This window comes from Chanos chanos, chromosome 7 (assembly GCF_902362185.1).
Source record: "Chanos chanos chromosome 7, fChaCha1.1, whole genome shotgun sequence".
NCBI lineage: Eukaryota > Metazoa > Chordata > Actinopteri > Gonorynchiformes > Chanidae > Chanos > Chanos chanos.
Genome location: NC_044501.1, coordinates 38,931,239 through 38,942,371, shown reverse-complemented (window position 1 = coordinate 38,942,371; position 11,133 = coordinate 38,931,239).

Sequence of the window (11,133 nt, the reverse complement as noted above, 5' to 3'; positions counted from 1 at the left end):
GTCAGCAGTTTTTATGTGAAATGTTTTAAAGACATGCAGACCAGACCTAGGAAGAATATTCTTGTCCTAATTAGGGTCGCGGGCGGTGCCGGAGCCTATCCCAGTGTTCACCGGGCAAAAAGTGGGGAAGCAGGTTGCCAGACCATCACAGGGCAGACACACAGACAAACACATTCACACCTAGGGTCAATTTAGCGTCTCCAGTTTGCCTGACTTAAATGTCTTTGGATTGTGGGAGGAAACCCACACAGACACGTGGAGAACATGCAAGCTCCACACAGAAAGGACCCTGGCCACACGGCCATGAATCGAACCCAGGCCCTCCTTGCTGTAAGGCAACAGCATTACCCACTGCACCACCTGTATGGTATTTGCACTGTAGAGAATTCACTTACAGAAAGAAAACAATAGCCAGACCTTTTTGCAATGCATTAATATTAAGAACAGCTGGTCAGCTCGGGCGGCACGGTGAATGAATGAGTGAGTTGAGCGAGTGAGTTGGTCAACTCTCTAGTAAATGGAACGGGAGGGTCTGTCCAGGATAAGGCTAAATCACGATTGGTCGACATTCAGTCTGGCACCGTCTAACACCCATCAAAGCCGTGCTGAAAAGGAAGGAGGGAAATGGGAAAGGCACTCCATTTTGGTTTTATCTCGGTTACCTGCATAAAAATTTCATAGCTTTTCTGAGAGTGTCAGTGGTAGGGAACGCTGTTTTTGAGAAGAGGATTAAACATTGATCACTTGCATGTGTATAGATATATAATGAACTCTTGTCTGGTTGGAGGGGCTCTTTGGTGTGTGCCTGTCTGCATAGTAGTCAGATCTTTTCATTGTCTTTGCCAGTATCTCTCTCTCTCTCTCTCTTTCTCTCTTTCTCTCTCTGTGTGTGTGTGTGCGTGTGTGTGTGTGTGTGTGTGCGCACGCACGTGTGTGTACACGTCTGAAAACAATGAAATAAACTTTGTTTCTGAATGATTTTGCTGCTGGGTGAATAGGAGTGAATATTTGCTATTTTTAGGGGGGGGCGGGAAAGAAAAAACCTGAAAAAGAAAAAGATAAAACTGTATTTACTTATTCGTTTTTAAATGCCGGTTCTTCCTGTGAGAGCTTCCAGCCTGAATTAAGGTTCTATGGTTCTATGTTTCATCTGCTGTACAGTATGTTTTATCTGCTCTAAAGGAATTCCATTTGGCTCGGTCACAGAAACATGGACACTGTGACCAAGCCTGATAACTCTCCATCTGCCCGGAGTTCTAATCCTGAAAAAGAGAGAGAGAGAGTGTGAAAGTCAGACTGATGGACACTGGAGCATGATAGCAGGGAACAAAATGAACAGAAGCAGTAAATGGTATGGAGAAAAAGAAGGATAGAGAGACATAGATAAAGAGTGACAGTGGAAAGTGGTGAGAGAATGAAGGAAGGAGACTTAAGTGAGTGTGAGGAAGAAGTAGGAGGAGACTAAGACCAAGATAGAGGTCTCTCATTGGTTCAGTGGCATCGTGTGGCAGCACTGTTCTGAGCATGTCTGTTCCGATTGGTTTTGTTTAGATGTATCAGTGACAAGCTTTTGCTTGGACAGGGCCACTCAGGCCAAGATGAAAAAAAAAATGGCTTTTGGCTGTGCCTCTCCAAACTAAATTTTATGAGTGAGTTCACAACACATGTTCCCAGTGAAAATGAAGTAATTAAAGGCACTATACTGCCCGCAGTGAGAGAGCACGTCAGAGCAGCCAGTCGCTACACTTTGCTGCAGCGTCTTAAACACACCTTGACGCACGCTCATGCTTCGTTGTCGCACGCGGATAAAATTCAAATGCTGACAGTTTGCATACTGTGGTCTTCTTTACTAAAACATTGCCTCAAAAAGATCGGCTTCTGTATCTGTCTCACAATCTCAAAACAACCGAAGTAATTGGTATAAAAGTATGCGCACTACCTGCGTAAAGATACAGTATTCATTACTGCGATTTTTTGGACGAGGTCAATAGTTCACGTCCCATCACAAGAGGCTCAACATCTGCTGTTGTTGCCATGGTAACTCTCGCGGTCTGGAAGGCTTGCCTCTGCAGCCCTTGGTGCGTATAATGCGCTTTGACGGATAGCTAACCGAAAACCTACGCTCTGTAATACGGCGTTTATAGCTTAATGTGCATAGCATACCTGGTCCTTTATGAATGTTTTCGAAACATTTCCAACTGTGTTTCATTCACATGACCGCTGGGCAAGAAAAAAGGCGCTTAGAATAGTGCGGAAAGTAGCAGCTACTTTGCTAAGTCTATAGTGTATAAAATGTTTGAAAACATGTTTACTGTAAACTGTAGTTATTTTAGATTAATCTTCAATAGTAGTGTCTGGGAGAGAGACATAATTTGTTCAAGTGCAAGTGTGCTGTAATTGCAAGTTTCTACACTTAAACTACACTTAACCTAAACTGATGCGGTTGAAATTAAGAAATGGAATAATCTGAAGCATAGACTGGGACAAGACTGGTCGCGCATTAATCTTAAATGTTGTCCCCAAATGTGTCAGTTATGTTTCCTCGAGCTCATGCAATTTGAAACAGGCTTACTCTAACCTAAATATTTTGACAATAAACAAACAAAAAAAAGGTTCCAAGGGGAAAAATCCCCAGAGACGTAAAGATGACCTAATTATACTTTGCGGCTATAGCACGTGTTACCCTCCGTTTTACCTCTGTGTACTATCAGAGCAACTGCCACGGGGCTGAGTGGGGGGAATGTTAATTAAACAAAGTCCTTTACATATAGCTCTGCGCTCAACAGTATATAAGCTATGGTAAACCATTCACTCGATATGTCAGCGCAGAAGTCGTGTGTTTGTTAGACTTACATGAATGATCCAGGTCGTTATTTAAACAGTGGCATGGACTCGAATATAATTAAATGTAGGCTACTAAACTTTGTCTTAAAACAGAGAGAATATTACTCCCATTCTCTCTCTATTTTAAGTGTGTTAAGAGGAATTAAACAAATGTACCATCTGCAGCAATTTACAATTTGTTATCATAACTATATGACATTTGGCTTTTTGCAACATAGGCTAATTTCATAAGCGTTAAATTAAAAAGAGGATATAGCCTATGGACTGTGTTGATGCAGTGAATATATTTTTATTCGTTCAAAATTTTGAGTATGAAATAAATCGGTTTTTTTAAATGAATTACTGCACAGTCTTTACGGTCTACCAAGTTTCAACATAACTGTAGAGTTTTAGACACTGAAATTCTAATGGACGACACTGCGTTGAAAATGTCCGTTTAAAAATAAAATTAAATAACACAAGAACAAAAATTTCATTCACCTGTAGTATGTCATAGTTCAATCTACTTCCTTCCCAATTAAACATACAGTGCACAGAGAAAAAAAAATCCCTCTTTCTACGCTTTATCTGAGAATGAATAATTCATGAGATAACACAAAACAGAAAGAGAGAGAGAGAGAGAAATGATTACACTAGCACACGGTACAAGACGGATTTCCATGATACTTAACAATGCTTCAGTCCAAGAACACGGTCAGTTGCACCCAAAGAGAATTTGGAGACGCGGACCAAGAGGTGGAGCTGCCGCGGGAAAAAGGTAAATTTGCACTGAACGATTTCGAAAGACTTTAATTAAAGTGATTTGTAAAATATTATTTACGGTAAATTACTTTATTTGATCAGCCTTTCTGATTCAGTAAAACTTTTTTATATATATCTTTTAGAAGCAGTATTTTTCTGTTGAACCTTTACATTGGACCAGAGCATTGTAGTCTACTGTAACTGTAACTGTATTCTGTATATTATTTTGTATTTTCTCACAACGCTGTTACAGATTTTTATCTGTTAACCCGAGAGATAACATTGTTTGTCCCTCAGTTAATGGGCTCTTTAATTACTCCAAATTAAATATTACTCTTATGTTGTTAAGCTCATCTTTCCCCACTTTGGTTGGAAATTGACATTGTTTAGGACCATGTGTATCCAGGACGCTTCTGTAGAGTCATCTCCCTTCGCGGAGTGCATTCACAGTTCACGAGGCCTTCAACACTAACGCGATGTGACGGGAGAACCTTTACAGAAACAAACGGGAGTATAGTATCAGGGAAGGCTGACCGAGCCGTGAACTGCAGCCCTAACACGGAGCAAATTAACATCAACGAAAATAGCTCTGCGTTTTCAGATCGCTTATGTGCGAAGCAGCAAATGCAGCCAGCGGTGTCAGGTCCCCTTAGCGCGAGGATGCATAGCAAATTACCCGCTCCTGGAGCGGTCATACCATTTCGTCTTTAGCCCTCCGGAATGGACCTGGACACCAGGACAAAACGGATCAAAACAGTCCGGTTCTTTGTGTCCTTGGTCATACTGCCTAATGATTTCATATTGCATCTCACTTCGGAAAAGACAGGGAAACTAGAAATAAGGACTGTCACACTGCCACATTGTGTTGCGCAGTTGCTTCCATTTGTGGTAGTGGATTTAAGGCCTCTAATGCATACAGCGACATAGCTAGTGTACCTGCCGATAATGTAATCCATATTCATAGCGAATTGGATTGAAATATAAATTATGTCGGGGAAGACATCTTTTTATCAGGTGCAAAGAGAGGTATTTTTAAGAGGGCAGAGTCTCCTCATTGCATTTTGGTGCTGCTTTCTGCTGTCATATGACAGGAAAAGACTGCAAAATAAATTCTTTTCTCATTGATGCAGTGATGTGGGGCGCACCCTAGCCATGTCTAGGTTCTTGTCTAGAGATAAATGTCAGTCCAAAAGGAGGAGAGCACTGAATGGAACAGGAAAATGTACAGTGTTGAAAGCCCCATTGTCATTTATTTAAGTACTTTTGTTGGTATTGATTGTTGTCCTTTTAGCTACAGAATGGTAGTGTTCTAAGTGTCTACATAACCGTTTGCATCACTGGATTTTGTTGTTGTTGTTGTTGTTGTTTTTAACTAAACTTTGACTCCCTCCGGTAAGTTGCATGAATGTGCAGTTTTAAAAAGTGTTTGCTCCCTTTATGTGACATTAAACTTTGAATGTTAATGAATCACCTTGGGGGGGGGGGGGGGGGGGGACTCAAACCATTTTAATTCTTCAGGTCTTTGGGATTGTGTCGTCTTTTCTCAATGTTTTTTTGTCTCATCTTGTATTTAGTGTGAACAAACAATTGGATTCCTGAGAAAGTACTGTTCTTATCCCACAGTTTAGATAGTAAAATCCTGTGATCTACATATTCACTGTTTCTGATAGCTGAGGTTTTCGTGCCCTGTATTGTCTGCAAAAATACAACAACTATCCATGATCAGTGTTTGTGCAATATACTACTTATTATATATTTTATGATAAGTACGTTTAAAGTGCATTGTGGTGTGCTTTGATATACTTCCCAACCATGTTTTAAAGTCTCTCACACTCCATCTGGCAACGTGCAAGGTCAAAATATGAAACTCATTCGGCAAACCAAGGACCTGTTGCAGAGGTTGTAAATATGTTTTTTTTTAACTTGGCCGTGGCAGCTGGTGACAAGGGCTTTCATGAAGGAACGGAAAAAGCCTGGGTAAAGTCGAATAATCTCGCACGGCGTTTTAAACTCTTTACTTTTTTTGTGTGTCTTCCTTCAGTAGGGTAAATACGATTTCCCCTTTACATCTGCGCTACGATGGGTGTTTCTCCAGTGTATGCCGCCGCGGTTACGTCAGCGGGACCGCCCCCCACGGCGCGGACGCGGGTTAAACGTTTCCGAGTTGGCAGAGCTGACGGTTGCGGCTCCTCATAGCGAAAGCGCCTTGAAGTGCTTTTAAAGTTATGTACGCCATCAGCTAATTAATCCATTACTTCCACTCCCTTGGACCTCAGGCCACTGAGTGTAAAGTAGGGGCAGAAATGGAATGGTTCTGGATGAGAGAGATTGGCTGCACTGTCCATCCAACCATTCCCGGCTAAGAGGTGGAGGCTGCTTTCACTTAGTCCCCTCTGTGTTTGCAAGCAAGTACAACACTCCCTGTTCTTTTCCTCTCTTTTCTTCTCTTTTTTTTCTTTTCGTTTCTTTTCTTTTCTTTAACCCCCAAAGATTAGTTCATGTCTATCCTTGAACACTGATTTTTTTTAAATTGACTTTTCATTGTACATAGCTCAGCGAAACATGTTGAAATATAAAAAAATTAATAAATAAAAATAGAAAACAGTGTCCAGATATCTCCTTGATCTGACATAATCCCGGTAAATCGTAATGCAATGAAGCCAATGTACAAAACCTATTATTATGGCCAGTGTTAGTGTGCTTATACCTCTACGTTAAACAGAATGAAAAGGATAGCTGGATACAGAATATCCTGACAATGCAAGTTGTGCCCTGTGTCAAAAAACTGAATCAAGTAGAAAGTGACAGCATGTCTTTAATATTAGGGTCTTAAAAACAAAGAGAGTAAGAGAGAAAGAAAGACCTAGTGAATAGTGCATGAGAAGCATGGCTTTAAGAAAGGCTCGAAATATCAGAGGCGTAAACATATTCATCCAACGTGTGAAAAGTGAGAGACAACTCAGCTGTAAGAGGGAAAACAGCAGGATGATATGAGAGAGAGAGAGAGAGAGAGAGAGAGAGCACTCCATTAAGTCGTGTCCGATCAGGGATCAGTCCTCTTCAGATGGTGTAAAGTGGGGAGAAAAGACAAGACGCAGAAGGTGGACAGGGAAGGGTTTAAAAGCCTGCACAGGCTGTAGGAAAGCATGTCAGAACAGTTTGTGTGTGTGTGTGTGTGTGTGTGTGTGTGTGTGTGTGTGTGTGTGTGTGTGCGTGCGTGTGAGTGAATGTGTGTGTGTCTCTGTGTGTGTGTCTCTGTGTGCGCGTGTGTGCATGCATGTGTGCTTTGGAGGGGTGGGGGACACCTCTTAAGCAGAAGTTTCTTTCTTTCTTTCTTTCTTCATCTCCTAAGCACTCCTATAAATACCCAGAATTAATGAGAACGTGCCAACATATTTATTTGTCTACATTTATGTTACATGTACTGTATGTGGTTACGTGTGGAACTTATTAGTATTAGATGGATGGGCACAGGCAACACCCAAACACGCACGCACACAGACACACGCACACAGACACACACACACAGATACACAGACACACACACACACACACACACACACACAGACACACGCGTACATCAAATCTTAAAGAGTTTTATGTATGTGTGTTTAATTCCTTTTTATTAGCTGTAGGTGCGTGTTTTTGGTTCACCGCAAGCTCGTTATCACAAACACTTCATTCTTAAGATTACATTGCATTAGTTAATGATTTGGATTAAGTTGCATTCATTTAAATTACATCACATTCAGGTTGTGCTTGCTTTATTTTGTACTCATTCAGCCACTGGGTTTCAGGTGTCACTTCGCCACTGATGGCGCGTTGTGACATCGCTGTGTAGCGACGTTTGAGGTGCAGAAAACAGCGCTTTGTCTGTACGAATTTTACGAGACCCTGGAGTGTTTCTTTTCTTGTTCTGTGCCCCGGGCTCATGTTATCTTGTTTAAAAGATGGCAAAATAACCACTGGGACACTTTGGACTTTTCACCTCTGTAGATTAATACGGTGTTAAAGGGCTGATGCTGCAAAGCTAAATTTCAGCGTAGAAATCATTTTAATAATATTTTTTTTTTTAGATTTGTCTCCCAGAGAAACTTTTCAGGGCACCAAAGGCAGAATGAAAATTAGTGTCATGCTAGACTTGGCGTTTAAGAATTTGTCTGTGAGTGTAAAGAACAGGAAAAAACCCAGAGAGATGCGTATGTGTGTGTGTTTGTGTGTGTGTGTGTGTGTGTGTGTGTGCACGTGTGCGTGCATGTGTGTGTGTGTGTGTGTGCGTGCGCGCGTGTGTGTGTGAGCCTGTGCGCACGTGTTTGTGTGTGCATGTGTGTGCGTGCGTGCGTGCGTGTGTGTACGTGCGTGTGTGCGCGTGCGTGCGTGCGTGCGTGCATGTGTGTGTGTTTGTGACATGGAGAAATGAGGAAATGAGGTGAGTATATAGGTGTGTTTGTGGATGTGTAACCCATATGTTCTTGTCATGAGGGGAATTCGATTCCTTTTTCCTAGTGTGAATTCTCCAAATCACTCAACCTTGACATAAGGGAAAGTTACACATAATCCATCAACCATAACAACACAGACTACGAGACATGAGACATGAAACACAGGGAAACCTATATCTGTGTGTTTTTAAGCAAAAGTTGAAAATGCCAAGAAGAATTAGATAAACCATTTGAAAACAGCAATGTGTTGTCATCCCTCAACATTATGCAGTTCACAGTGATTTATATATAAGCTAACTTCATTCTGGGAAAGACATCTTTTACACACTTCTCCCTACATCAGGGTTGTGAGCGTTTTCGGGGGGTGACCTTAATGGGTGACCCCCACCCCACCCCACCCCACCCCCTACCCACCATCCCCAATTCTTTACATGAAGCTTGAGCCAAAAAAAATCAAAAATCTCCCAGGATATTCTTCCATTCTCCTGGTGTTCTACAGATTAGCACCCCTCCCAAGACCCATTACCTGAAAAATGGGCTTTGAGCATGCTCACAAGATCCTCTCTGTAACTGGGACAAGAGATTCATTTTTAAGAATAAAAATTCTATCACTCATAGACAGATGGTGCACTTTCAGGTTTGGTCCCTTTGAGTGCTATGGGCTTTTATGCATATGCCATTGTGTGTAAGTAACAGGTGAAGGATGTAGATGGATGTCTGAAGTCCCAAGGTTAATATTTGATATCATCTATTCATCTAATATACATCCTTGGACCACCGTGACTGGCATCATTCATAGTTCATTGCCATGGCGTATAGCGTGTGTGCATGTGCATATGTGTGTGTGTGTGTGTGTGTGTGTGTGTGTGTTCGTTTGCGTACACCATCAGGCGTGAATTCTGAATAAACTCATAGGTGTCACACATGATATCATCACTTCTCTCTGTGAGGCATTCTTCTACCCCCCCTTTCCAGCCCAGCCAATCAGAATCCTGCGGGGTCTCCAGTTTGGTGCCGCCGGGCAGGGATGGATTCTCCGCTTTCAGGGGGAGGACGCGGGAATGACAGGGGACCTCCGCTCGCTCCGCTGCTCTGATCAAACAGGAAAGAGGACGGTATGAGGGACAGGTCTGAGACAGCTGTCCCACAAAAATGCACTGCCTGCTTATGCTTAGCTCACTGACCATGCCTCTAATGACGACTGAGAGAAAAATAAATACATTTAAAAAATATACATACATAAAGAAACATATACAATGCACTTGCATTTCTGAATCTGAATCTCTCTCTCTCTCTCTCTCTTTTTTTTTTCTATCTATACATAGGAGAAAGAGAGAGAAGGAGAGAGAGAGAAACAGATCAGTTCTGAGGCCTGTACATACATATACGTACTTACGTGTGTGTGTGTGTGTGTGTGTGTGTGTGTGTGTGTGTGTGAGAGAGAGAGAGAGTGTATATATATACATATATACATATATATATATAGGTGGCCTATGTCCTCAGGCCTCAGAACTGAAAACCTATCTGCTTCCCAGAAGAGTTAGTCATTTGTATGTTCTTAGAACGTTCGAGTAGAATCTATACATTGTAAACAGTGATAAAATACAGCTGACTGACTCACTCTGTATGTACCTAGCAGCTATCCGTACAGACTGCTATTGAACCAATGGCGTGATCCCATCTGTCGTGAGATCAGGAGACAAAACACACTGAATAATTGAAGAGGAGATTATTAGGTGGTGGAATGAGGAGACGGTCCAGTCATACGAAGGCTCCAGTCGTACGAAGGCTCCAGTCGTACGAAGGCTCCAGTCGTACGAAGGCTTGCTGGCCCATAGACATTTAATGACAGATTATTGGATGTCCTGTCTAGTCAGGCACCCATCTGGGCAATTAATTTGTTTTGGCTCCAGATCTTTGCCTTAAGCATCGTCTTCACCCTGACTGGACAATTTCTTCAAAACGAACATGACAAGACTTTGTGGAAAAACAGAGGACGGGTTCACCTTTTTTCTTTTCTTTTCTTTTCTTTTCTTTTCTTTTCTTTTCTTTTCTTAGTTTAAAACTAACATATTAAAGAGGCACTTGAGTTTCATGATTCTAATAATTTGTTTTGTTGGTTAGTAAACAATGCTACAACTTGAGGCCCTCAGCTAGTTTATAACTGTTTCCGGCTATAAAAGAGCGTAACATTACCGTCATGAAATTCTGTCAGGGAAATGCATCAGATCTCCTCTGATCACCCCAGAGGGTTGTTTCACAGTAAGAACACAGTGGTGAAAAAAAAATTTAGTTAACCTGTCCATTTCAGAAAAGCTAAAAACGCAGGACCGTACCGGACTGTCTCTACCCCCTCCTCTTTGGAATCCAGCCTTTTTCTGAACCTCGTGGAATGGTATGGGGGGGGGGAAACAGTTGGGGGGGGGGGGGGCGGGGGGGGGGGGGACAGTTGCAATAACTCGGACGCAATTGCCCAAGCTGAAGGTCAGGGGTACATGCTGCACATCCTGTTCTTTTCTGGGCTTATCAATGTCCAAAAGACTAGAGCGCTCTTTTGGTCGAACGTAATCAATATGTTTCGGCACATCCGATTTTGTCGATGGGCACGTTGCAGGAGATCGTATAAAAAAAATCTGGCATGGGGGGGGGGGGTTGCCCTCTCGGTGACCCCGCCGTCATCACATGCTTCATGACCTGAATATATCTGTAATCCCTTACTGAGTCTGTATTATGGTGTCAGTGTTTGCATACACTAATCCCATCGCTTCTGAGAACAGTAACATGATTATCCCGACTGGCTAAAATGCACATACACACACGCACGTGCACGCACACACACACACACACATACACACACACACACACATGCACACAACTGGATGTAAGTATTCTTTGTTTGCCATGAGCACATTTTGTCCCTTCTTGTCAGGGTAGTTTGTTGCTTGGATAAACAAATGGTGGCCTTGTTGGCGATGTATTTGTGCACGAAGCCCTACATATGTGTATACTGGTGCACATAGATGCACACAGCTCAGACATGAAATGGACTGTGAAGAATGGCAGAGAAACCATTTAATATATTATTTTAAATTATATCGAATAGCTG